General features: G+C 31.7%; 1 pseudogene across 1 annotated transcript in view; it reads left to right on the top strand.

Annotated features, from left to right (window-relative positions):
- The window catches only part of LOC148277255 (calbindin-32 pseudogene), a 192,032-nt pseudogene that overhangs the window by 98,314 nt on the left and 68,707 nt on the right, over positions 1-25,011 (top strand). Inside the window, exon 5 of the transcript XR_015823542.1 lies at positions 21,076-21,161. The product of XR_015823542.1 is annotated as a calbindin-32 pseudogene (transcript). The remainder of the gene's footprint in view (positions 1-21,075; positions 21,162-25,011) is intronic.

Below are 25,011 nucleotides of genomic sequence, written 5' to 3'. Positions count from 1 at the left end.
TGGACCTTTTTGCCTTCGTAATGGTGTTGTCTCGATGCCAGAACAGTGTTGAACCCTTCACTTAGTATCAGATCCCTATTAGAGTATTTTGTATTATGGTTGTGGTTGACGCTTTGGTAAATGTCTCTATTTATGTGTTCTCAATATATTACATTACGTAGTATATATCGGCCGAAAACAGCCCTACCTCTATGAAATTTATACTAAAACATAGACAATTTTATACACTATGTAATCTTAATAAAAAAGGTAAACATAATCAGGGTCAATGAGAAAATTGTCCAATACTGAAACAACTCCCCGCGTTACAACTCTCTTAGCATCGAGGAAAGTTGAAACAGTGGTAAAGTTGAGTTTTAACAGTCTGGTATTCGGGGATTAAAAACCAATTAAATTTATGAACATTGTTATATTGTTGAATAAAATAAGCTTTATTTAGATTAATTTAAGTAAAATAAATTTAAATTCTGTAATCAACCGTTGGTTTATTATGTTTATCAATAAAATATATTGGTTATGTTTTATCTTGTAATAATAATTCATTATAGCAATAGAGTCATAAATCACGTTCCGTCCGAAATCTAGTCCGACAAGCAATTATGACAATTATATTGGAGCTCTCCTCCAGTGCATTCTTCATGTGACTATCCTTTGCATTCTATGAACTGGACCCACTTTTTATTTGCTTTGCTGTGTGCAAAAGACTCTTGACAACCTTTAGACGTGTTAGATTTCTTTTTTTCGTCGTTGAAATCACACTGTTTCACTTCCTTTATAGTTCTCCTGACTTCCACAGCAGGATTTTTGTCCTCAACAGGTGTGTCAGTTAGCGCAGCAGATTTGATTTTGTATCTTTTCATTGGTTTCACTTTTCTTGGCGGAGCCTTTGGCAATGGTCTTAGTGCTTCCGAAGAGAATACAATATACTAGCGGACCCAACAGACGTTGTCCTGCCCGAACGTTAGCTTGCCTGCTATTAGTTTGGAAAAAGACTTTTCATTGATAAGTAGGTATCTAGGTACTTGTTTGTGATTTAATTCCAAAACTAAAAATAGTTAATATTAAAATATTGAATTTAAGTAGGTACCTAGGGACTTTTTTATGGTTGAATTCCAAAACATAAATCGAATATTTTTTTCAAATAAAGCATTCTTTTTGCAAACGTCAAACTCCGGTCTTCTCACCAACCAAAGGTTGTACTTATGTAGAAATACGATATTTAAAAAAAAATTGAATTTAATATTTTTTTAGTATTACTAAAAATTCAGTAAAAAGAAATAAATGTGAAGAAGTTATAAGGAATTTAAGGAAAGAATTTAATTCAGATCCATAAAAAACAAATACTGTTTGTAAACATTTCAAAACAAACTTTTTTACATACAAAAAACAACATTTTTCCATTTTTTTAATGCATTCTCCTCAAAATTCAACCCTGTTAGATCTATGAATAAAACATTTATGCTCCTTTCTTCTTTTTTTACATAGTGAATTGAAGATTTTAAAATCTATGAACACGCACAGCGCAAAGACCAACATTTTACTGAAAACCGCACGTAAATCGGTTAAGCCGTTTAGGAGGAGTTCAGTGACATCACACTTACAGAGGAATTATATATATATATATAAAGATCTTTTATTTAGTAGAGATCGACAGCCATATTTATTGAATTGGCTACAACACCAGCACACATTTTCTTATTCCGTAAATAACAAAATACTTCTTTTCTGTTGTGTTCTCACAAACTCCACGTCATGTCATTTATCTTCCCGAATACTTTTTAAGTGCTTCACCCCCAACAGATAATATATATCAGAGAACGTCTTACTTAAGGCTCTGCTTATCTTTTAAGTTCACAACATTTACGAAATAGAACCGCCACAACGCGTGAGAAATTTATTTTATCAAGTAGGTATATTTTTTGACGTGTTTTGGAAATGCAACCACATTTCATGGGTAATTAGCAAATAAATGTGTATGTAACAAATGCATTACTCAAAAAAATAATTATTTTTCTATCTGTCAGATTATCGAAGAAACAAAATAAACATTTCGTAAGTGTTGCCTGGGTAGTAAAATTTTTACTCTACTTTGCTAATCTAATGAGAGAACTAATGAAAAATGGATCTCGGATTAAACAACTCTATCGTGGATATTTGACTGACATTATCTTCAAAACATCAAATATTGTTTTTCATGTTATAAAAACATCCGTTATATGTAAAATAAAATTTGTTTTATATTTTAAGTTCAAAGTTCATTAACTCAATTAGTCTTATTAAATGACCCTTTACTTATCTACTCTGTTGTGTCAATCAATATTTTCGCGTGCACAATAAAAGTTTAGAGAAATTAACAGATTGATTTTTTTTAATCTTACATTTGTGTTATAATTATATTTTTTCCCATCGTGCAACATTACGCGGCGGAATCACGAATGCGCGTAGCGATGAGGCATAGTGAGGAAATTATTGGACACAGTCTGATGTGATCCAATATGATTCTACGCTCCTTCTGGACTATTCTTAATTCTATGGGTAAATTAAATTCATATTAAAAGCCGTAACTTTGTGATTTTTCACTTGAAAAAAAAATAACTGCATACATCTTACATTTAGTTTGTGTAAAATCAATAAAATAAATATGATTTCTGACCAGTTTCGAAACATCGCACGTCCGCTCCCTTGTTGGAGCATATGGTTCTCCTAAAGATCCTCCAAACATCTCTGTCTGCTACCAGCTCCTGTGTATCCTCCCAAGTCAGGTTCGCGTCTCGTAGTTCTGACATGAACTGCCGATGAACAGTCAGCTGTGGACGTCTAGGGCGTCGGAAACCTGATGAGTTGTAAGTAGGCAATCGTAATAAGGGCTCTCAGGGGGTATCCGCAGTACATGGCCAAGCCAACCGTATCGCCTCCCCTTGATTACAGTTGTCACTGGGGTTTCTGCGTCCGTTCTCCTATTACTTTATTCTGGACAAAGTCAAACCACCGCACTCATATGTTTATAACAGGCATAGAAAAAACATTCACATTCTATCAGTTCTAGTAACGAAAGAACCCCTTTAATACCTCTTTCTAGCTCTAATTTTCTTGCCTCCTTTTTCACAGTAGTAGCAGCTGCTCGATTGTGGAATAATCTGCCCACTAATTCTTTATTTACATTTAGGTTAAGATTGAAATATCACTATCTAAATATTTAAGTTGTTTCTTTATCCTTCTTCTTTTCTTCCCATCCCTTTTCCCCTCTTCAAAGTTTAGTGTTATTTTTTTTTAAATTTTAATTTGTCAATCTTTGTTTTTAATTGTGTATAAAACTGAAAGATTCAATATGTCCATGTACTTGTAATTTTCTCAAACTGAACGGTTTAGGTAGGTAAAAAGAAATTGCCTTAAGGCAATATATTTTCCTTTATACAGGGTGTTCATTAAACCCTGTCACATCCGAAACCACGATGGTCAGTATGAGCAAGAAGACATATTGGCACATTAAAATATTTTTTTAGAACGAATAAATTAAAAAAACAAAAAAAGCACATGCTTACTTCTGCAGGGGAGAAACCAGAAGGGGAGGGGGGAATCTGATACTGCGCCGCGCTCCTCTCACTTCTCCCCTGCAGAAGTAAGCAACCATTTGTTTTTTTTAAATATTTTCTTCGTTTTAAATATGCTAATATGTCTTCTTGCCCATACTGATCATTGTGGTTTCGGATGTGACAGGGTTTAAAGAACACCTTGTATGTATATAAAGTGTAAATAAATAAAATAAATTTATTTACATACTTGTTTAAACATTTTATAAACATTTACAGTTTATATACATGTAGTGTTCATAGTCCATAATCGATGACACACACGTGCTAAAACGTTTCACCTGAAATGTGTGATGACTGAAGAAAGCAATGTCATCATTTTCTATAGAATCCAATACAACAATATAATGCAACTTTAACATTATTGCTCATGAAATCGGGGGCATCGTTCTGCAGTACGTTCACATCGTCCCTACCATGAAGAAACGGACAACAAAGGAACCATAAAAAAATTAAACTTCAAAGTGAGCCAGCCTAACAAGGGCAGTTCAGTTTAGTCAGTTCAGTTCAACGCAGTCACTCAGATCCAGCATGTAGTTCAAGTGCAGTCTCTTCAACCCATCATCGTTGTAACACTCGCGCAACACAATTTACTATTTATTCGCCATGTAATAAATACGCATTAAATAGCAACCTCGTGTCTTCTCTATCAATCCCTAACTGGAGTAGGAGCTCTAACCCTCAACAACCTAATCCTACATACATACAAGGGCGGGAATATTGCCTTAAGGCAATTTATTCCTACCTACCCTATCCGTTTGACTAAAGAACTTAAATGGCAAAAATTAACATAGAATTCAGACGCAGCGCGCTCTATTTTCTACCGGATGCGGATAGAGAAATGATGATGATGATAATTAGGGAAAAACAAAATAAAATACCAGTAAAAAAAAACAGTGCCCTTAACATACAAAAATGTGTTTTTTACAAAGAATTTCATTTCTGTTCGTCCCTACCGTAAATTAAACGGTAATAAAAAAGTATTTTTATTTCATTCATTTCAATACTTGAAATGAAATGAAAAACACGTTTTTCTACGCTCTTCTGTTTTTCTCCAACGTTCCTTTTTCAAACACAAATAGATGTAAATTGGGCTCAGCCAATCGGGAACTGTAACGTTCGTGGGGGGACATTACTTATGTCAGAGTGACAGCGCGGGAAACGAGAATATTCAAACTCCGAGTTTGAAAATTTCAATATTTTGCTTCTGGCGGTTCTAAAATAGCACTAAAGATACGGAATATAAAACGATTGTTTATTACAAATCCATATTTGTTAGGGCTAGATATAAGAATCTTTTTTAAAAAAAATTCTTGTTTATTCAGAAAAACAACAGCAATACAAAAAAATATACACAACATTAAAAAAAAAAACATAAAATAAAGCCAAATCAGATTTTCACATAAATACAATTATAAAAATCCAGTTCAGTTAGATATTAGTTCATGGAAGTGCATGTGTGCAAATTTTTTTTTGAGTGAGGATGCGTGTGTAAAAAAGTGGAGTGTGGTTTTGGTAGGTATGTGAATATGTGTGTTATTGTTTATCTGTATACTCATATATGTGCCTTAGAGGATAAAACGCGGAAGTCCACTTTTTGACACTTTGAAGTTAAAAATGCAGAAATTATCGAGTTTCGCTATTTTATACGAGAATAAAATACTGAAATCCACTTTCGCCATAAAAATGCTTTTTTAAGATGAAATAAGTCTGAAGTACACATTGTTTTAGTGACAAAAACATCAGAAGTCACTGATACGCTATTTTAATATGTACTATTATTATCAAAATAATATTTTTTTTACAATGAAAGATTTTTATATATTGATATGATCTCATTTGGGTCAAAAGATATGGGGCCTTATTTATAAATCGGGTATAAAGTTAAGATTGAGAATAGTGATAGAATAATGATGGTATAGCAAAAAGTATTACTTATAAACCTCGCATAGAGTTAGCTGTTTGTAAACATTCAAAAACAAACTTTTTTGTACACAAAAAAACAACATCTTTACATTTTTTTGTTAATGCATTCTCCTCGAATGCAACCCTGGTACATCGACGAATAAAACATTTATGCCCCTTTACTTATTTTTTACACATAAGATTGAAGATTTTAATATCTACGAACAAGCATACTGCAAAGATCTATATTTCTCTGAAAACCGCACGTAAATCGGTTAAGCCCTTTAGGAGAAGTCAGTGACATCACACGTACAGAGGAATTATATAAATAAAGATATAAATAAAAATACATTTATATTTACATTATCTAATTTTTTATGTTTTCCGTCATTTCTTCAAACGGCTTTATTCCTTTGTTGAGATTTATCTATTGTTTTTTGTCCTTTTATGAAAATATACGATGTGCAACACTGTAACAACTTTGTATTTTTGTCACAAACTGAAAACAATAATCTCATAACTTCTATGCGAATTCCGGATCAAAGAAATTCCTAGAATCATTTGAGAGGTTTTGTTTTGAAGTATACCCGGTAAATGGAAACTCCTGGTGTCAATTTATTTTTGATGAAGAAATCTCGGTCTGACTTTTCTTCATACGAACGCATTCCCTGGCATTTCTACCTGAAATATTCCGCTAGAGGAGAGATTTACGATAGACCATTGACGTGTTTCTATTGTTTTGTTTACTATAGGAACTAGAACCATTAAAAAACCCTTAAAAGCGCCCAGTTTTATCTGTGAACTTCCCTTTTATTTTTCAATCAAATGAAGTGGATATTATGTACTTCTGGGTTACCTTATTTCAGCACAAAGATGTTAAGACTACTAGATTTCTGAGAGTTTCTTCGGGCAGCTTCTCTCGTTTGACAACTAGCAATTTTTTCGTGCTTGTGGGAACCGCCAAGAGTACTTATATCCTCAGATGTGGTGTGCGGTATGTGGTGGGCAAGCAGCCATCCTCGGACGTACGGTGAACAAATATGATAACAATTTTTGAAAATCGCACTAAATTTTCTTCTTCTTCCAAGTCGGTCCCTCAATGCGGAGGATCGTGATCACCATGAACACTTCTGTTTAGTCTGTTCCACTCCAGTCTGTCCTCAGCCCGACAAACTGACTCATCAAATTTTAGCCCCGTAGCCACCTTTATTTGGTCAGTCCATCTATATGGGATTCTTCCCCGGCTTCGACTACCTTCAACTCAGCCAGGCATTATTGCCTTTTCTAGATTGTCTGGCTCACGTCTAGCAATATGTCCAAAGAAAGACAGTATCCTTCTCAAACACACCACTGATAGACGAGTTGTAATATGGAGCTCTTCCAGTATCGATGCATTCGTCCTTCTGGCTGTCCAAGGCACACGCAGCAGCCTTCTCCAACACCACATCTCGAATGCATCGATCATCTTCCTCTCGTAGGCACGCATTGTCTACGTTTCAGTCCCATATAGGAAAACAGAGAATACCAGGGCTTCCTTTTTTGTGTTCCTTCGCTTTTTTGTGTTTTTTGATATACCTCGATCTCGCCTAATCTTCTTTAAACGGTTCATTGCTTCTTAACTTAACAACAAAACAAAGGCGAAAGCGCTCGTTGGTCAAAATAATAAAAAGTAAAACTAAACCAAGAAGTTTCATTGATAAGTTTATTTATAATTTTATCGTTATCATTAACTATGGAGTTTTATCAAGAAATATCAATAAAATACATCAATAGTATATATAAACATGTTTGTATGTTTGTAACTCTTAATAATAATAAATAAATGAATAAATTTAATTTGCAAAAGAGTGACAGAAAAATAACGTTCAAATAGCTGTTCATCAAATTTTCAGCCATCGCATATCCTCTTTACATATCTATTATTGTAACTATTAATATGGAGAATTCATACAGCGCAGTTTTAAAAAAAATCACTTCAAGGGCGCTCTACAATAATTATCTTAACACACCTTGCAGCTACATAGTGCATGGATGGCTGAGATTCTAGTTCCTCGCTTCCAATTATGATAGAATTTAATAACAGATAGAAGTAATTTTTTTATATATGTATATATATATATATATATATATATTTGGACCCCTGTATTTCGTGACCTTACGTGTTATGTTCAAGGCTAAGGTACTCTGAAAAAAATCTTTTTTGTTTGTCTTGGAAATGGTACGTTCGATCACTGATTTTAGTTTATTACCTTTATGAGTCCAATCACCATTGTTGCAAAGTCCAAGAACAGTGGCGCGTGATCACTACTTTCAACGACAATGCGAATATCTGTTAAGGATGTTCCATCTTTTCTGCATTCTACATCAAGATCATGGCGTTGTTAACTGAAAAAGGGGCACTGAAATAACAGATGATCGATACTCCGTGAAGAAATATCATCGTATGGACAATAGTCATGATTCCTTAATTTAAACCTTTGTAGGTAACTTCTCATAGCTCCGTGTCCGGTAAAAAATTGGGTCGTTTCGAAAGTACTTTAGTGATGACGACGGAAGTTTGCTGCATCGGCCAGCGTTGGGAAAAACATTTTAGTGATTTTACCTGTAGAAGAAGCGCGGTAATGATCCTCCCAACGCTGCTGCGTATTTTGTTTTATACAGTGCTTAGCAAAGCTAAGGGGGAATTTTGAGAAGAAAGATGCCGTTCTTTTACACGTTGCGGATCTTACTCGTTTATCTGCTCTCTCATTTCCCATAGAAACTATATCACAACACGTCCTGTATCTTTAATCTACTAATAATATATAATACGTAAAATGTACACAAAATGAACACACAGTGAGTGGGTGTGACTAAGGGAAGAGAAAAGGGGGTTTATGTATGAGTTTAGGGAGAAGGAATATATTACATTGCTTAGATTTATTTGGCGAAAATTTAATATTTTTATTCAATGAAACCGCGAAAATAAAAAAACATGAAGACTTAAAAAGCTTTCATTGTATCCCTCACTCAGTACAATCAGCTTATTCTGTTTTCCCTGCATGAGAGTGAATAAATACAATATTAGTTCCATATTCCAAGTTAATCGAACTATGCCTTATTTGTTTTTTTTTCCTCTTGTTTCCTTTATTTATTGCTTAGCTTCTTTCTTTTTCTTTTTTTTTCCTCTTTTCTTCTTTTCTTTTTCGCTTCTTTTTATATTTTTTTTCCTGGTATGTATATTTTGTACAATAGTTATTTTTCACGGGTCTGAGTCCATACCTTCATTATTTTTTTTCATTTTTGTAACTATAGTCTTCAGAAAGTCAATGTATCTTTTCGCAGTGGCTTAATTTTTTATTACTTCCTCTGGGCTTTCGAAAATTTGGCCGTATTCTGCGCGCATTTGTATGCAGTTTAACCTCTCGGCGTCAAACAGAGGACAATCGCGTAATATACGGAGGACGTCCTGAGAACCTCCATCGCAAGGGTAGCAATTATTATCTCTTTTTAAACCTATAAAGATATTTTCGAAAAGCACCATGACCTGAAAGCATTTGAATTAGCTCATAAATCCGCCCAAAAGTATCCAATATCTCGGCATCTTTTAAATTTTTTAAAAATAATTTCGTAATTTTGCCTGTATCACTTGATAAATATATTTTGTTCCAAGTATCGTATGATTTTTCTTGCCTTATTTGGTTTACCAATACAGTGCCCTATGGAAAAGGAACGATAGCGGAGTTCATAAGTTTGTGGCCACCGTGCATAGCTCGCTTATTCAGAAAATGTATTCCCTCGTTAAAATGTCCGATTTTACGAGGCTGCGGAATTGGGTTCATGCGAAGTATTCAGAGAATTTACTGTTTTCCAAAACGTTAACTTAGTTCGAAATTCCTTAACATTTATAACATAATGAATATCAAATAAAGAGGATCATCGTACACGAATGGTTAATTTCATTTGATCGAAATGTATGTCAGAATTTCAACCCTCAGTTTCATATCTTTACTTTTTTTAACCAGGGGTTGCGATTTCAAACGCCGTCTTCATTAGTACACATATAAAAAAATTATTAGAAAAAACAACGAATGATTTAAATATAACGAGCGGACCCGACAGAGTTGTCCTGCCAGAACGTTGGCTTGCCTGCTATTATTACATTGGAAAAAAACTTGAGCAGGTACTTAGGTACTTGTTTATGATTCAATTCCAAAACTAAAAATAACCCATTTTCATATATACAATTTTTTTTTTAAATGTCAAACTCGGCTTTTCCCACCAACAGGGGTGCATTTTATTCATGAATGCGATTTTCAAAAATGTATTGAATGTCAGTTAATATTATTTAAGTATTACCCGAAAAAAGAAATAAATGAGAAGAAACTATAAGGCATGTAAGGAAAGAATCTGATTGGGATCCATATAAGGCGAATGTTGTTTGTAAACATTCAAAAACAAAACAAACAAAACAATTGGTACACCAATCGCAGTGTATCTTGATAATTTTTGCTACATGAAGGTAAGATGATCAGTCTTACGCTTCAAAATAAACATTGATACAACATTCAATAGTGATACAATATTTTTAAAATTTATTTTTATGAATAAACCTTTATTTAAAATTAAAACATACATAAACAATTGAAAAAGGACGATTCAGGTTGAAATTGCCAAAAAAAAGTATACATAATACACGAGGAATATTCAGAAAGTATAAAAGTGGCTCTCGTGCTTCGAGCATTTTTTTCCCAAAAGTTGGTAACACTAAACAGGCAGGCTAAACTAGCAGTTCACAACGGAGTTCTAGTGCCAACTCTAATGTATGGGAGCGAAGTATGGAATTGAAAAAATGATGATGAAAGTAGGTCGAATGCTGTCGAAATGCGATCCCTCAGGCGAGTGTGTAGTAAAACGATGTATGATAGGTGCACAAATGTCGAGATCTGTGAAGTGTGTAATGCTGAGACATGTATTATCGACAGAATCAAGAAAGGGGTGCTGCGTTGGTTTGGACATGTAGAGCGAATGGACAGCGAAAGAACGGCTAAAAGGATCTACGATGCAAATGTTGATGGATGCAGAAAACGAGGAAGACCGAGAAAGACATGGCACGATCAAGTCCATCAAATACTTGAAGATGGACATGTCAAAAGTAGGAATACTCGGCGTGCGTGCATGAGAAGATGTATGAATGTAGAGGAAGCGAGGTCTGTATGCCAAGATAGAGTGTTATGGCGTTCTATATACTCTGCCTACCCCTACGGGGAAACGGCGTGATGGTTTGTTTGTTTGTTTGTTTGTTTGTTTTGTTTGGCAACACTGATTGGTGGTGGGGGGGTCTCCTGAACACAACGAGTACCGGCGACTCTCGTTAGTACCAAAACTTGCCTCATCGTGTTCGTTTTTGTGAAAAATGTCCATAAGAAATCCGCCAAGTGCGAGGTGCGCGCTGTCATAAGGTTCCTTCTCGCGGAAGGAAAAACTTCGACTGAAATTTTTGCAATCAATCAAAACTGTTTATGGCGAAGGTGCTATGAGCCAAACAAACGTTTTTAAGTGGTGCCGTGAGATTAATGAAGGAAGAACAAATATTCATGACGAGCAAAGGAGTGGAAGACTTCAATTGTGACCGATGAATTGGTGCCAAAAATCGACGAAACTGTTCGTGAAGACCGCCGATTGACAGTAGATGAAATGTATGTGATGTTTCAAAAATTTCCGGATCTCTGTTATACGAAACAATTACAGAAACGCTGGAATATCAAAAATTGTGTTCAAGATGGGTCCCAAAACAACTGACAGAGCAGCCCAAATTAAATCGGGCCGCCAGCGCTCGCGAGTTCCTTGAGTAATTTGAATTGGAAGGTGAGGATACCCTGCATCCTGCATACTACCCTGACTCTAGCGCCTTTAGATTTTCATTTTTTCAACTTCCTAAAAACGCATAGATGGAAAAAAATCTAACCAATAAGGAGATGAAACGAGAGGTTTTAAAGTGGACGAAGGAGATGGCGGAAGAGTTCTATGAGGAGGGCATCAAAAAGCTCTTGTCACGACTTACAACCTGCATACAACGGAAAGGTGACTACGTGGAAAAATTAGTAATATCGTGGGCACACAAGAGAAATTGACCAAGTGACAAAATCAATTATGCTCAGGGGAGCCATTTTAGTGTTTTTCTAGAGTTTAATTGCTTCTCAAGGATCAGGTTTTTCAAGTAGGTGGTTGGTAATTTTACATTATATGACCGGTACTTTCAACTTTAATGTACAGTATTGACATATTTAAAAAACATTCTTACTTTAATATAAAGCGGTCTCCGTGGTGTAGTGGTCAAGACGCTTGACTCATGCACGGAAGGTTCCGGGTTCGATTCCCTGTGAGAACACGGAAAATAAAAATGTGATTTTTCTCAAGCCTGGGTGTTCTGTGATGTTCACCAGTGTGATTGGGCCTCCTGGCCTGTTGTGGTGCAAAAATAAATAAATAAAAAATAATAATTGAAAATCTTAGTCAATCTGTAAAATTTGTCAGTATTTTATTTTATAATTATAAATTATGTTTTTGGGATTATTTATTTTAAAAATCCATTTTTTTTATATTTATGAAGGTTAAATAAACACAGAAATACAAAATAAATTAAAAAGAACAAATAATTTAGAAGTGTTACGTAATAATATAAAGAATAAATTCTATTAATGAACTTTTTATAAAAAAAACCGCATCTGTCAAATACAAAACGTGTACTAACTTACTAACTCTAACTAACTCTTCATTGGTGACATCACCAACAAGTCAAATTGACTTATTGTTACTTGGTCAATTCTTCGGATCTAAAATTTACTAATAAAAGTGACTATGTGTGTTGGTCAGTTTTACTTGTCGAAAATCTGTGAGCTTCTATCAAATGGTCACATATTTTACAAATAAAATTCTTTTTAGAGTGTCAGTTGGCATTTTTACCAGTCAAGCAGAATGCTAATACGATGTCAAAAGTCAATAATCTCAATTACGACATTTTTGCAAATGGTCACTTTTACTTGTATAACCACGATATATACAAACAATGTAATGTATTTTTTTTTTAAATACTAAAATTGAGTACTTTCTGGATATGCCTCGAAACTATATAAAATAAAATAAATAAAAATAATAAATAAATAAACAATTAATAATTTTTTTAAAAATTAAAAAACACTTTAAAAAAAAAAAAAAATTAATTAATATACATAGGCATATATATACCAGGGGCGAATAATCTATATAAGCGATTATGCGCAGCTTACCATTATATTTGACTATCCATAATAATGTTTTACGGTTACTTTATTTACAGAAAAAAAAAACAAATTATTATTATTTCTGATAAATCATTTCCATCGTTTATATTTTTTTCCAAACACATTTTTTTTTTAATAAAACGCGCCCAGCGCCAGAGGTAAGCCATAAAACTAGCCGATTATTCCAGATTATTTCTTCATACAAATAAGTAAATTATGATTTGAACATTTTAAATTCGGTGGTGGTTTTTTAGTCGCGGAGTGAGCTTGCAGATTACAAAAATTATTTAAAGATTCTCGATTCGGAAAACAGTATTTCGAACGGGGTTATACTAAAACAGGTAGAGGACTTTGTGCATCTGGGAAGTATGTTTACTAAGGATGGAATTATTGAGAAATATATTGAAAGGAGGGTGAGTGCCGGGGACAGAGTGAACGGTGCACTAACATCAACCTTGGCAAATAAATGTTTGTTACAAGAGGCTAAATAAGCGGTTCACAATGGAGTCCTGGTCCCGACCCTGATGTATGGGAGCGAAGTATGGACTTAGAAAAACAGGGACGAAAGTAGGCTGAATGCTGTCGAAATGCGATCTCTCAGGCGAATGTGCGGTAAAACTATGTACGATAGGTGCACAAATATTCATATAGATCAGAATATTATGTAAAGCATTATCGACAAAATTAAGAAAGGAGCTCTTCGCTGGATTGGACATGTAGACCAAACGAGCAGCGAATGAACGGCTAAGAATATTTACAATGCGAATATTGATGGACGCAGAAATAGAGGAAGACCGAGAAAGACATGGCATGACCAAATCTAATAAAACACTTTTTTTAAAAAATTATTTTAACACATAAAATAACAAAAGTTTGAGGCTTGTCTGCGGGCTACATAAGATGTTTTTTTTTTTAATTTATAAAATGTAAGTAAATAGTTTAATTATAAATGAAGAATATAATTTATTCATGTGCACACTCAAGTTTCACTTGCTGTTTTTAATAAGTTTTTGATTTGTATTTAGGTTTTTTTCCTCACGATTTTCAACAGGTATTAAATTAAACAGTTTTGGTACTACACTCCCCATTGTTTTATCTCCATAGTAGTTTTTCTATCGTGGCACCGTCAGCTGCTGTGCCAACTTGAAGATGGGCATGTCAAAAGTCGCATGAGAAGATGTATGAATGTAGAGGAAGCGAGATCTGTATGCAAAGGTATAGTGATGTGTCTGTCTATCCTTTCTACCTACCCCCACGAGAAACGGCGCGTTGGTTTGTTTTGTTTTGTTATTTTTATTTCATAAGGGATATTTTTCTTTGAGATCATACAGTTGAATAATGACCACCATTACTTTCATTCAGTCATATCTCGGGACATGTGGCGCTCGACGCGGCTGTTTTTGACATTATCTATTTCTAGAACAAATCAGCCAGTTGACATTTCAATCGTAATGGGAATACCTAATACGTACTGGTCTCATTGTGCTATTTTTTTTATATATTTTTTATATTGGTTTTGTATTAAAGTAATGGATAATATATAGCAATATTAATAATAATCATCCTTTGAGTTGATTTCATAGATGAGATATGCTGTTATATCACACAGAACCACATTAAAAAAGCAATTTAAATATTACTTATATTATGTACTATGTAGGTTCAAATTTATGATATTTTTTACAGCTTCCTTTTTTAAAATTTATTTTTTTTATTAATAAATTTCATAAAAGGTACAAGTTTTTAAAAAATTCTATTCATATCTACTTTATACATCTAGTAAATGTTATCACTGTAACTCTACAAAAAAGAGACTAACTCTTGTGCTTGGAGAGTGACTAAATGAGTGACTTACACTGTTGTAGTTGTTTATTTATAAGAGTTTACATAATTTTAAATATACGAGTATATAAGAAACAAAATAAAAACATAGGATTTAAAAAGAAAAACATAAAACAATAATACATTCATACTAATTAAAATTTAATGTAGTTTTTATACGTGTTCAAAAAATTTCTTTAGAGAAATTTAAATTTATTTATTGATATATTATTTATTTTTAATAGTTTTTAGCTCATTGGGAAAATTATTATAATTTTTTCACCTTTGAACACAAAGCTATTTTGACCATGACTTGTGTGGAATTTAGGAGTTTTAATATTAGGTTGGTATCTGAGTGACTTATTTATCTCCAATTATTTTATTTTTTCTTATTTATAAATATGTATAATATAATTTATTTTATAAAGAGTGTCTACTGTATGAACCTTAAATATTTTATATGGACTTTCCACATTGAATGTTGAGGGTTTCTTTAAAATAACTTTAATTATTAATCTTTGTACTATTTTAAGAGGGTTTAATATATTGGCATATGCACCACCCCATCCTACAATACCATATTAGAACAAAGATTGTACAATTGAGTAATAAGCTATTTTTAAATGATTGATTTTTAAAAAAATCCTTAATCTAATAAATATGTAAATATATTTTCTAATTCGTTTAACTAGTTCACTAATATGGTCTTTCCATTCTTAGTGTTGGTCTATGTTCCTATAAACACCACGATATATAAGTTTATCTGTTGTATCAAGTACTGAACATGTTAGATCGTAGTTAGTTTTGTTGCAATTGCTTTGGTGAATAATTATTTTTACTACTGAATCTAAATTTGTTTTGTTAAATTTGTCGAAAAAATATAAATAACTTTGAAAAATATTAATGTATGTTTTATTTATATTACATTTTTTTTTTGTTTAAAATGAATTAACACATAATAATTACCTCCATAAACTCTTCATGTTTATTCTGAATGTATTTACAAACATTTAACACGACTTACTTGGTTTTTCCGCACAAAGCTAATCCTTGTCCCAACTTTGTAGCTTTAGACATTTGTAGTTACTTTGGTTTCTTGAAACAAACAGACAACTGACAAGTATATTTTGAATTTTTAACCATTTGAAACCGATATAACCGATTGTTACAACACATTAACATACCTGTATATTACACAAATTATTTGTTTAAGTGTTAGTTTTGGAAAAGTAAAGCGTCGGGCACTCTATTCTAGTGTCAATAGATTCTATCGTATCGAAAATTTGTTTTTCTTGGAATGTTATGTAAAATTTAATTATTTTGCCCAAAAAATGATGCTATCTTTACAAAACTTAGATCTCTAAAGAGTCATATAATAATAACTCCACTCCACAAAGCATAAAACTTTCACGCCTAACTTTCAAGCGGGTGAGGCGTTGAATATAAAGTATTATATAATTAGCCATTCGATTTTTTCGCAAAATTACGCTTTAAATAGTCTGGTTACGTACCAAAGACTATTTTTGAATACAACTAGTAAGACTTTGTTTGGTGTTCATTTACCAATGTCATTTACAAATATCTGATACAAAATATATTTATTTTAACTGTTTCATAAAGACAACAGCATTACAGAAAATATTTACAGAATTATTATCTTATATATTGGATATTTTATGATTTTTTTTACCTTTTTGTAGGTTTTTATAAAAATATTTTACTTTAACTAATTTGTTAAGTTAAAATTAATCAATTGAATTATATAGTTATATTTCATATCATATATTACATAATGAATTGTTCATTGCTGTGATTATTTCTGTAAATCTTTTTATTGTAAAAGGTTCCTTGAACCGTAAATAAATAAATATATACGGCCTAAGCCGATTTCAACAGTTATATGAAGAAACATATGTACAAGAAACCGAACAAAAATAACATAAAACTACGTAGCAAAGACAAACAAGGGCAATGAAATCATAGTATACAATATGTTCATAAACACGATCAACATATAAGACTCCGAGTTAAACCGTGCCAATCCATTTTCATCTCACACTGTTTAGTGGAGAAGAGATCTACGAAACGCTATAAGATCTATCCCAAATAATGTGACGAATTGACTAGTCTACACATTCTGGACATTGTGCTCTTAGAAGATTTGATAAATAGCAGATTTTGACTTCTGGTGACATAGTCAATTATCTTGTTTATTTTTTTGAAACAGGGTACCGTTTTGTTGACCACCCACTAAATTGAATAATGATCATCCATTATGATTCATGATATTTTTTCCAAAATGATTCTTAAAACGTTACATTTATTTATTGTTTATTTATTTATTTACATAGATAAGTTTATTGTTCATTATTAGAGACATAAGTCCCAACTCCATGGGACGAAAAGTCCAGTGTTGAGAGGGGGCTAGCAATTAGTTGACACAGACACATGAGTATATCACCACAAATATAGAATCAGAAACACAATTTTCTTTTTTATTTAATACATGTATATATGGCACATCAATATGGTAAAGTTAGCTACAGATTATCGCAATACACGAAGTCGTAGGTACTTGGGTTGAAAATTTCAAGCGCTAAACGAAACCGTCCATTGTAATGGTTTGTAAACCAAACAAAAAAATTGGAACGCTTTTATTCAATGCAATAGAGCTTAACTGCTTCTCCAGAGAGTTATTACTCTTGAGTGTCAAATTTATTATTTTATTCAAAATTTATACTTAGGCAATGGAGAATTTTATCTGTCAAATTTTATAAACGATCAGAATGCCATAAAAATTCAGTTAGTTTGATAGTTGGAAAAAGCGAGGGGTTCAAAGGTACATGTACCGGCTTGGCATTATATTTTATGGGATATTTGAATGGGTGAAGCAGCTATAAAAACAACTTTTATAAAATAAGGGTTATTTTTAGTTTTTATTCTTCAGTTCAGTTTAAATGTGTTTTTATTTACAAATGTGGGTAGACAAAAGACTGGATTTTACCTTCTAGGGAGTCATTAAGATTAACAAATTACAACAAAGATGGAGAACCTTTTAGAAAGGAAAATATATATTTACTTAACACTTTATATGCATATAGGGGCGGGCATATTGCCTTAAGGCAATTTCTTCCTACCTACCCAAACCGTTCAGTTTGAGAAAAAAAGAAATAGGTATATGGACACATTTTAGGTATATTATATAAAGACCCTTATTTTTTATTTTTACAATAATTGAACAAATATAAACTAAAAATCTACACTTTACTATGAAGAGTGGAGGGGAAATGGGAAAGAAAGAAAAATAATAAGGGAAAAACGAAAACATTTAGATAGCGATATTTCAATCTTAATTTAAATGTAAACAAAGAAGATGTGTCTCTGACATTAGTGGGGATTATTCCACAATTGAGCAGCTAATAACGTAAAAGAGGAAGCAAAAAAAATAGAGTGGTGAATGGGTTTTAAAACGGTTCTTCCGTTACTAGAACGAAGAGATACGATGCTTATGACCTGTCATTGCCTGGTTTAATTTTGTTTATAAAAAAAATTAAAAAAACACGTCGCAACCCCAGAAGTACGCCGTTGGTACCTATGTCTAATTTCGCCATTTTGCAGAAGAGCAAAAACAATTTTATAAATTTATTATTCATTTAGAATTTTTTTGCTAACATTGATTACATTTTTTATTACATAATATATCACTTTATTTATAAAAACAAAAAATCTTACATAGGCATAAGCTGTGCGTGGGTATACTAAATCTAGGATACATTATGAAAAATATGGTGTAGAAGCTTTCATAAATACATAAATAACATATAAATAAAAATTTAAAGTTGCATTCTGTTCTCTGAGTATATTGAACTCCTTCATAAAGATACCAGTCTCGAAGATATCGCGAAAGCGATGAAACCGGTCACTGGATATTCCAAATTTGTGGATCAAAGTATCACTTGTCTTTTATTTATATTATAAATTATAATGAACTTCCATCAAGAATTTTCACACACAAACTTAAATGTTTCTTTTCATTATAATAAAAAGTGTATGTTTACGTCTTCGTCAAAATTGCATTTACATATATATTCGTAATTATTAAGTGCATTTTAAGTTTTCTTATTCATACATATATTGCTAGCAGCAATTTTTCAATATCTTTCTTGCAGTCTTCGTTGTACAACCAACCCTTCGTTTTAAATTGTTTTTCCTACCCGTTCGGGTATTATTTATCTTCCATTTAAGCCGCTGGATGTAATTTCGCTTCGAAATGACAGGCCACGTAGTAAAATATACGGACGTACGTAAGATGTCAGACACGAGAGGAAGATTTATCTCACTCTTCCACTGTATGCGGAATGCCGCCATTTTGATGTCACACTCCACGCCATCTTGTTTAGACAAGCTCTGAATTTAGAAGCAACGTAATATGTATTAGATCTTGCTCGGATCGTAAATGATCAAGCTTATCCAACACATCGTCGCTCCGCCAGAAAAATCTGTTAAGTGATTTTCTTTTTTAAAATATTTTTAAATTAACACTTTACGTATATCGGGTGTTAACATAAGTTGTGCCGGTTATTTTCCTAATTAAAAAATGAGCACTAATTCGCGTCATTCTTAAGAAAATTTTCAGATCTAGAAAATATTGTATTTTAGTTTACGTTACATTATTTTTTTATATTAAATAATATGGTTACATAAAATGATACATGTTTTTTTTTTATTAGCATCAATTGTTATAAATTTATTTATTCTTCAAATTGCAACTTTCAAAAAAAGAGATTAGATCTTGTGCTTGGAGAGTGGCTTACTCTGTTAAAGTTATTTTGAGGATTTGAAGTTTTATAATTTAAAATAAAATGAAATAATGTTACAAAATGTTATTTGATGTTACAAATATACACATACAAACATTACAACATTTGAGTTTGTCTAAATGTTTGTAGACAAAAGACTGGATTTCACCCCCTCGGGAGTCATTAAGATTAACAAATTACAACAGGGATGGAGAATACCTTAAATAAGGGAATATGGAAGTCTAGGTATTTACAGGGCTTATGACCTGTCATTGGCTGGTTTAAGTGGCCGCTTTACACACTGTGTAACATTCACCATTTTGTCTATGTTTGATCATCCTTATTTCTCTAATTCTTCCATTTGTTGATTTTAAGGATAAAGAGCTCAAACCTTTATTGTTGTGAAGAGATTCATCTGACTGAATTATTTCACATACTAGGCAATGCCTGAAAACAATTCATAACAACATATTCCCTGATTTAAGGTATTCTCCATCCCTGTTGTAATTTGTTAATCTTAATGACTCCCGAGGGGGTGAAATCCAGTCTTTTGTCTACAAACATTTAGACAAACTCACATATTTGAAGGTTTTATTTCGTATTTAAATATTAAAATGTCAAATTCAATGTCAAATGTCACTTACTATATAGTTTATCGAAAAATTGAAAATCGAAAAAACGTTTGCTGAACCAGCTAATGGCAGGCAAGCCAATGTTCGGGCAGAACAACGTCTATCAGGTCCGCTGATATATCTATATAATATAATATATCACGAAGTTACATTGTTTGAGTTGATTCCATGGATCAGAGTTGTTGTATCACACAGAACCACAGAAAAATATCAATTTATAGTATATATTACTTACTTTATATTATGTACCTCCTATGTAGGTACAAATATATGATTTTTTTTAATAGCTTACCTGTAAATAAAATCACCATTCGCTACAGTTAGATACATAACAAATAAATTAATTTAATTGCGTTGAGCAGTAAAAAAAATATCAGTATAAAAAAATAATATAAAGCTTAATAAGTTTTTTGCGAAATAACACAATATCTAGAGATTCATGAGCAAAAACTAAATTTAAAAAAAACACACATGAGTTTTAAGCTTAAGATACAATTGACAAACTGTGTTTTTACTTATGCTTAATTATTACTTTTTTTTTATATTTGCATAACGTCGATAAATACTTATAAGTGACGAGATCTGGAGTATTTTATTTATTTATTTATATATACGCCCAATGGGTATTTTTATGGACACATTTATACATGGAAAATTATTATAAAAAAGTAGAAAGACTCAGTGGTTTATAGTAGACTTTCTGTGAGTGGAAGCGGGAGAGAGGTGTTTATAATTGAATTTGATTCAGTGATCGTTTGAAAGAAGACAAGTTGTTATCGAGGAAATCAAGACTGGTATGTTTGTTGGCAGACCTAAGAATTCTGGGCATAGGGTAATGAAAACCATAGTTAGTTCTATGATTATCGGTATGAAAGAGTAAGTTTCGTCTGAGGTTTCTAGTTGGGATATTTAATTTTATTGAGCTCAGTAGTTCAGGCGCATCAAAGTAAGATCAACTATAAGGTCGGATTTATTTCGGAATTGAATTTTATTGCTTGAAGAGTTGGTGAAAAATGAAGTCTGAATATTGAACAAAAAACATGTATCGTATTTTTGTGTTTTCCAGGAAACGGCTACATCGAAGGAACGGAGCTTGATGGATTTCTTCGGGAGTTCGTTTCCAGCGCCAACGTGACAGACATCAGTCCAGAAGTGAGTGATTTTTCATTACATTTTAAATAAAGCTGTGCTCCTATTGACAGACATTTAACTCAACGAATAAAGCGCCCGTGTCTTGTTTTACTCTTAGAGGAGAGGGAGTAGGCTAGCGAGCACGCGTGAGTTGATATTTTATATTATACCATATATATTTTATATTATACCACTCAAGATGCACATTCAGCAACTATCCCAAATAATCGACCCCATGAAGAAATTTTCTGTACAAATGCAACGTGCAGTTAAAAATGTCTACATCAATACTGAGTCCGTTATAATTTCTACAGGTACGTCTAATGAATGAATTCGAGGTTTAATTGTTTTTACAAGTTGGTACATAAAAAGGGAATTTAATCTAGTATAGCGAAGAGGACAACGGAAACCAATATTTTGTAAAAGATACGGCGAATCAACTAAATTATTGAGAATTTTGAAAAGAAAAATTAAATCATATGTAAGGCACCTTTTTTGTAGTGATTCTATATTGAAATTGATCAAAGATGCGCCGTAATCATTTTCAATGTTGCCAAAACGATATGCCAGGCTCCTTACAAATTTCTTTTGAATGTTTTCAATTTAATTAATATATACATTATATTGAGGGGACCATACTAATGAAGCGAATTCAAGTTGACTTCGCACATAAGTATAGTTAAAAAGTTTGAATGTATTTGGTGATGAGAATAGCTTGGAGATTTGTAAGATAAACCCTAGAAGTCTGTACCCAAATCTCTCGCTTTCATTTAACGATTGACAATTTTCCCAGATAGTTTGTAGTCAAATAGTATACTTTTTTCTTTCGAGTAAATGACATGACAAGACAGTTATCAGAATTCATGTCACAATTCAATTCAACATACATGTTATAAAGTGACACGGCTCATAGTCTCTAACCTTGTTGAACGAAGACATATTATATTTTGCTAAATAGTAAATCTTACCGAGACGAATCCGGTGATATGTATGATTAAATATGACTAAAAAAGTGACATATCATTCTTAGACATATTTTCACTGATACAATATAATGCAAAAAAATTCATTCACAAAATTTAATTAAATCGCAACATCAATAAATGTCAATATTAATAATCCGTTGGGTTGCCCCAAACAAATTTATATAATCCCAGTCATTATTCTAATGGTTTTGGTCAATTGTCCAATTTGTGATATTGCTCGTAGAGATATAAGAGATAGGATATTACTCTAATTGCCAGTAATAAGTTGAAATCTGATAGCTTTTCGTATGATAAAACTAATTGTTCATTTACGTCAAGACCTTTGCATAAAGATATTATTTTAAATAATAATTAATTATTATAAAAAACGCATTAATTTCTTAAAACGACATGATTATGAAAAAAACATGTTAAGAAATTAACAAGACAAATGATTTTGTATACAAAATAAAAAATATAAAAAATAATTATATAGGTATATATTATTAATATTTAAAGCGTTAACAAACAAATTAAAAACATTCAAACAAGTATTAAGTATTTATTTATTTTGTTCATTAACATCCAAAAGGCATTTACTAAAAATAAAAATAAAATACATGCTAACATGCTTAATAATAAACACAGAATATACAGAAAAAATATGTGAAATAACTAGGAACTAACGAAGGTAACTAACGAAGGAATATAGTAAAAATTTTACAAAGTAAAAAAAAAACAACAATAACAAAGGTATGCAAGAAAAAACATATAAACGAAAACTGCAAAGATATAAGCTTATGAAATAAACACAGTAAATAAAGTGTTACGGTAAGCAAGAAATACAAATTAAGGTTAAATAAATAAACAAGCATGCATATATTATCGCGAAAAAAGAAGAAATAAAAATATGTATATATGAAATTCGTATTTGCCAATACTACAATACAATTTGATATAATAGTAAAAAATAAAAAACAAGTATAAGGTAATAAAAATAAACAAGTATTTTTTTAATGTTTGTAGACGAGGTGTTGCAACAGAGAGGAAAAACATCAAGGGAAGATGGAAGTCTAGGGATTTTCAGCGCTTATGACCTGTCATTGGCTGGTTTGAATGGCCACCTCACACACGGTGTAACATTCACTATTTTGCCCATGTTTAAACATACTCATTTCTTCAACTCTTCCATCTGTTGACTTTTGTAAAGTAAAAGGGCTAAAGCTTTTATTATGGGGGTGAGATTTATCCGGCTGAACCAATTCAACTCAAAATAATTTTATACTCCGACTTAAACAGTTACTTTTATCAACAATTCTTTGAGTATGTTTAAATGTTTGTTGAAAGAAGAAGACATTTAAATCGAACTAACTTTCTAGGGAAGAAACCCAGCCTGTCTGCAAACATTTGGATATGCTCAAAACATTGATCATTAAACTAACTGGTATAAAAAATATAAAAATTGGAAAATTGTTTTCAGGCGATGCCTAGTAATTGGACAGCCGGATGAATATAATAATAAAGAATTCAGCTTTTTTACTTCACAAAAGTCAACAGATGGAAGAGTTGAGGAAATGTGGATGTTGAAACATGGGTAAAATGGTGAATAATATGCAGTGTGTGAGGTGGCCACTTAAACCAGCCAATGACAGGTCACAAACCTTGTAAATTATTATATATTAGGAGACAGTTAGTATTATTCCTAGGGCATTCAATATACATTGCAACAATACCAACAATTAAATGATTTATGATTTTTGCTATTTCGAATATACCGCGTTTTCTTTATTTTTATTATTTTTCTACCTAAGTATGTTAAGTATTAAAATCCCAAAGTTATTACCTATATAGAACATTTATAAAACAACTGTGTAATATGTATAGATATATACATATATTTACTTGTGAAATAGACATTTTTAATACGACAATTACCCATTTTAAAACGTTCTTAAATGCACTGTTTGAAACTAATTATTAATGTCGCAATAAAACTTTCTTTTTCATACAATTCTTCCTCTGTTTTTGATGTGTATTACTATTATCTTATCTCTTTCTGATATTAATTTATCAAATATGTTTGTGTACCGCATATTATATTATTTTCACATATATACTTACTGTTAACTAATTTTCATTATTTGTTTTTAACAATAATTTGTTGATACCATTTTTTTTTATACTTATAAGGATATAAAAATGTATTATTTTTTTTTTTAATTCTTTACAAATTATTTACAATTTGCTTTTTAATTCAATTACTTTTCTTATATCCATTGAATTTTTTTTTTTTTTTTTTACTATGTAAAGTTTTACTTTTTATTTTGCATGGCAGTATGCTTCTTATTGTTTCTACATCTATACAAAAAAGCGTTGTTTATCTTTTGAATTTTTACGCACTATGTTTGTACTTACCTGTATATTAAATGCCCCTTGGGCGTATTGTAAAATAAAAATAAATAAATAAACAAAATATTGTTTTTATATTATTTCATAATTTTGCAACAGAACAATGTATGTTTATTGTATTTGTGTTTATGTTTATAAAAGGCATTTTTGCCGTGTATATACTAATAAATAAATAAATGCCTAGTCTTCCATATTGCCATTCTCAAAAAATGTTTTCCCTCTCTGCTGCAATAAATTTAGATTTAAAAGAGAATTTCATTTTATTCATTTTAAAAGCTACGTAATAGTAAAATGAGTATTTTTTAAAATAACTTTTTGTTTTATATAATTTATTTAAAAATAAAACTCAATGTTTTTCGTAATAAAAATTGTCGTTATAAATGTTTAAGTGGATTTTGAAAGCAAAATGGCGTCAAAAGGGGCCGTTTACATTTTCATAAATTTAATGAAAAAACGTCGTAGCGATTCATTATTCCGTATACAAATTTGAATATTAC

Source organism: Micrasema longulum, unplaced genomic scaffold, assembly GCF_059751315.1.
Source record: "Micrasema longulum isolate JH-2025_06_02 unplaced genomic scaffold, ASM5975131v1 h1tg001060l, whole genome shotgun sequence".
NCBI classification, from domain to species: Eukaryota; Metazoa; Arthropoda; class Insecta; order Trichoptera; family Brachycentridae; genus Micrasema; species Micrasema longulum.
The sequence above is the reverse complement of the archived record's forward strand: the minus strand, read 5'-3'. Positions and strand labels throughout refer to the sequence as shown.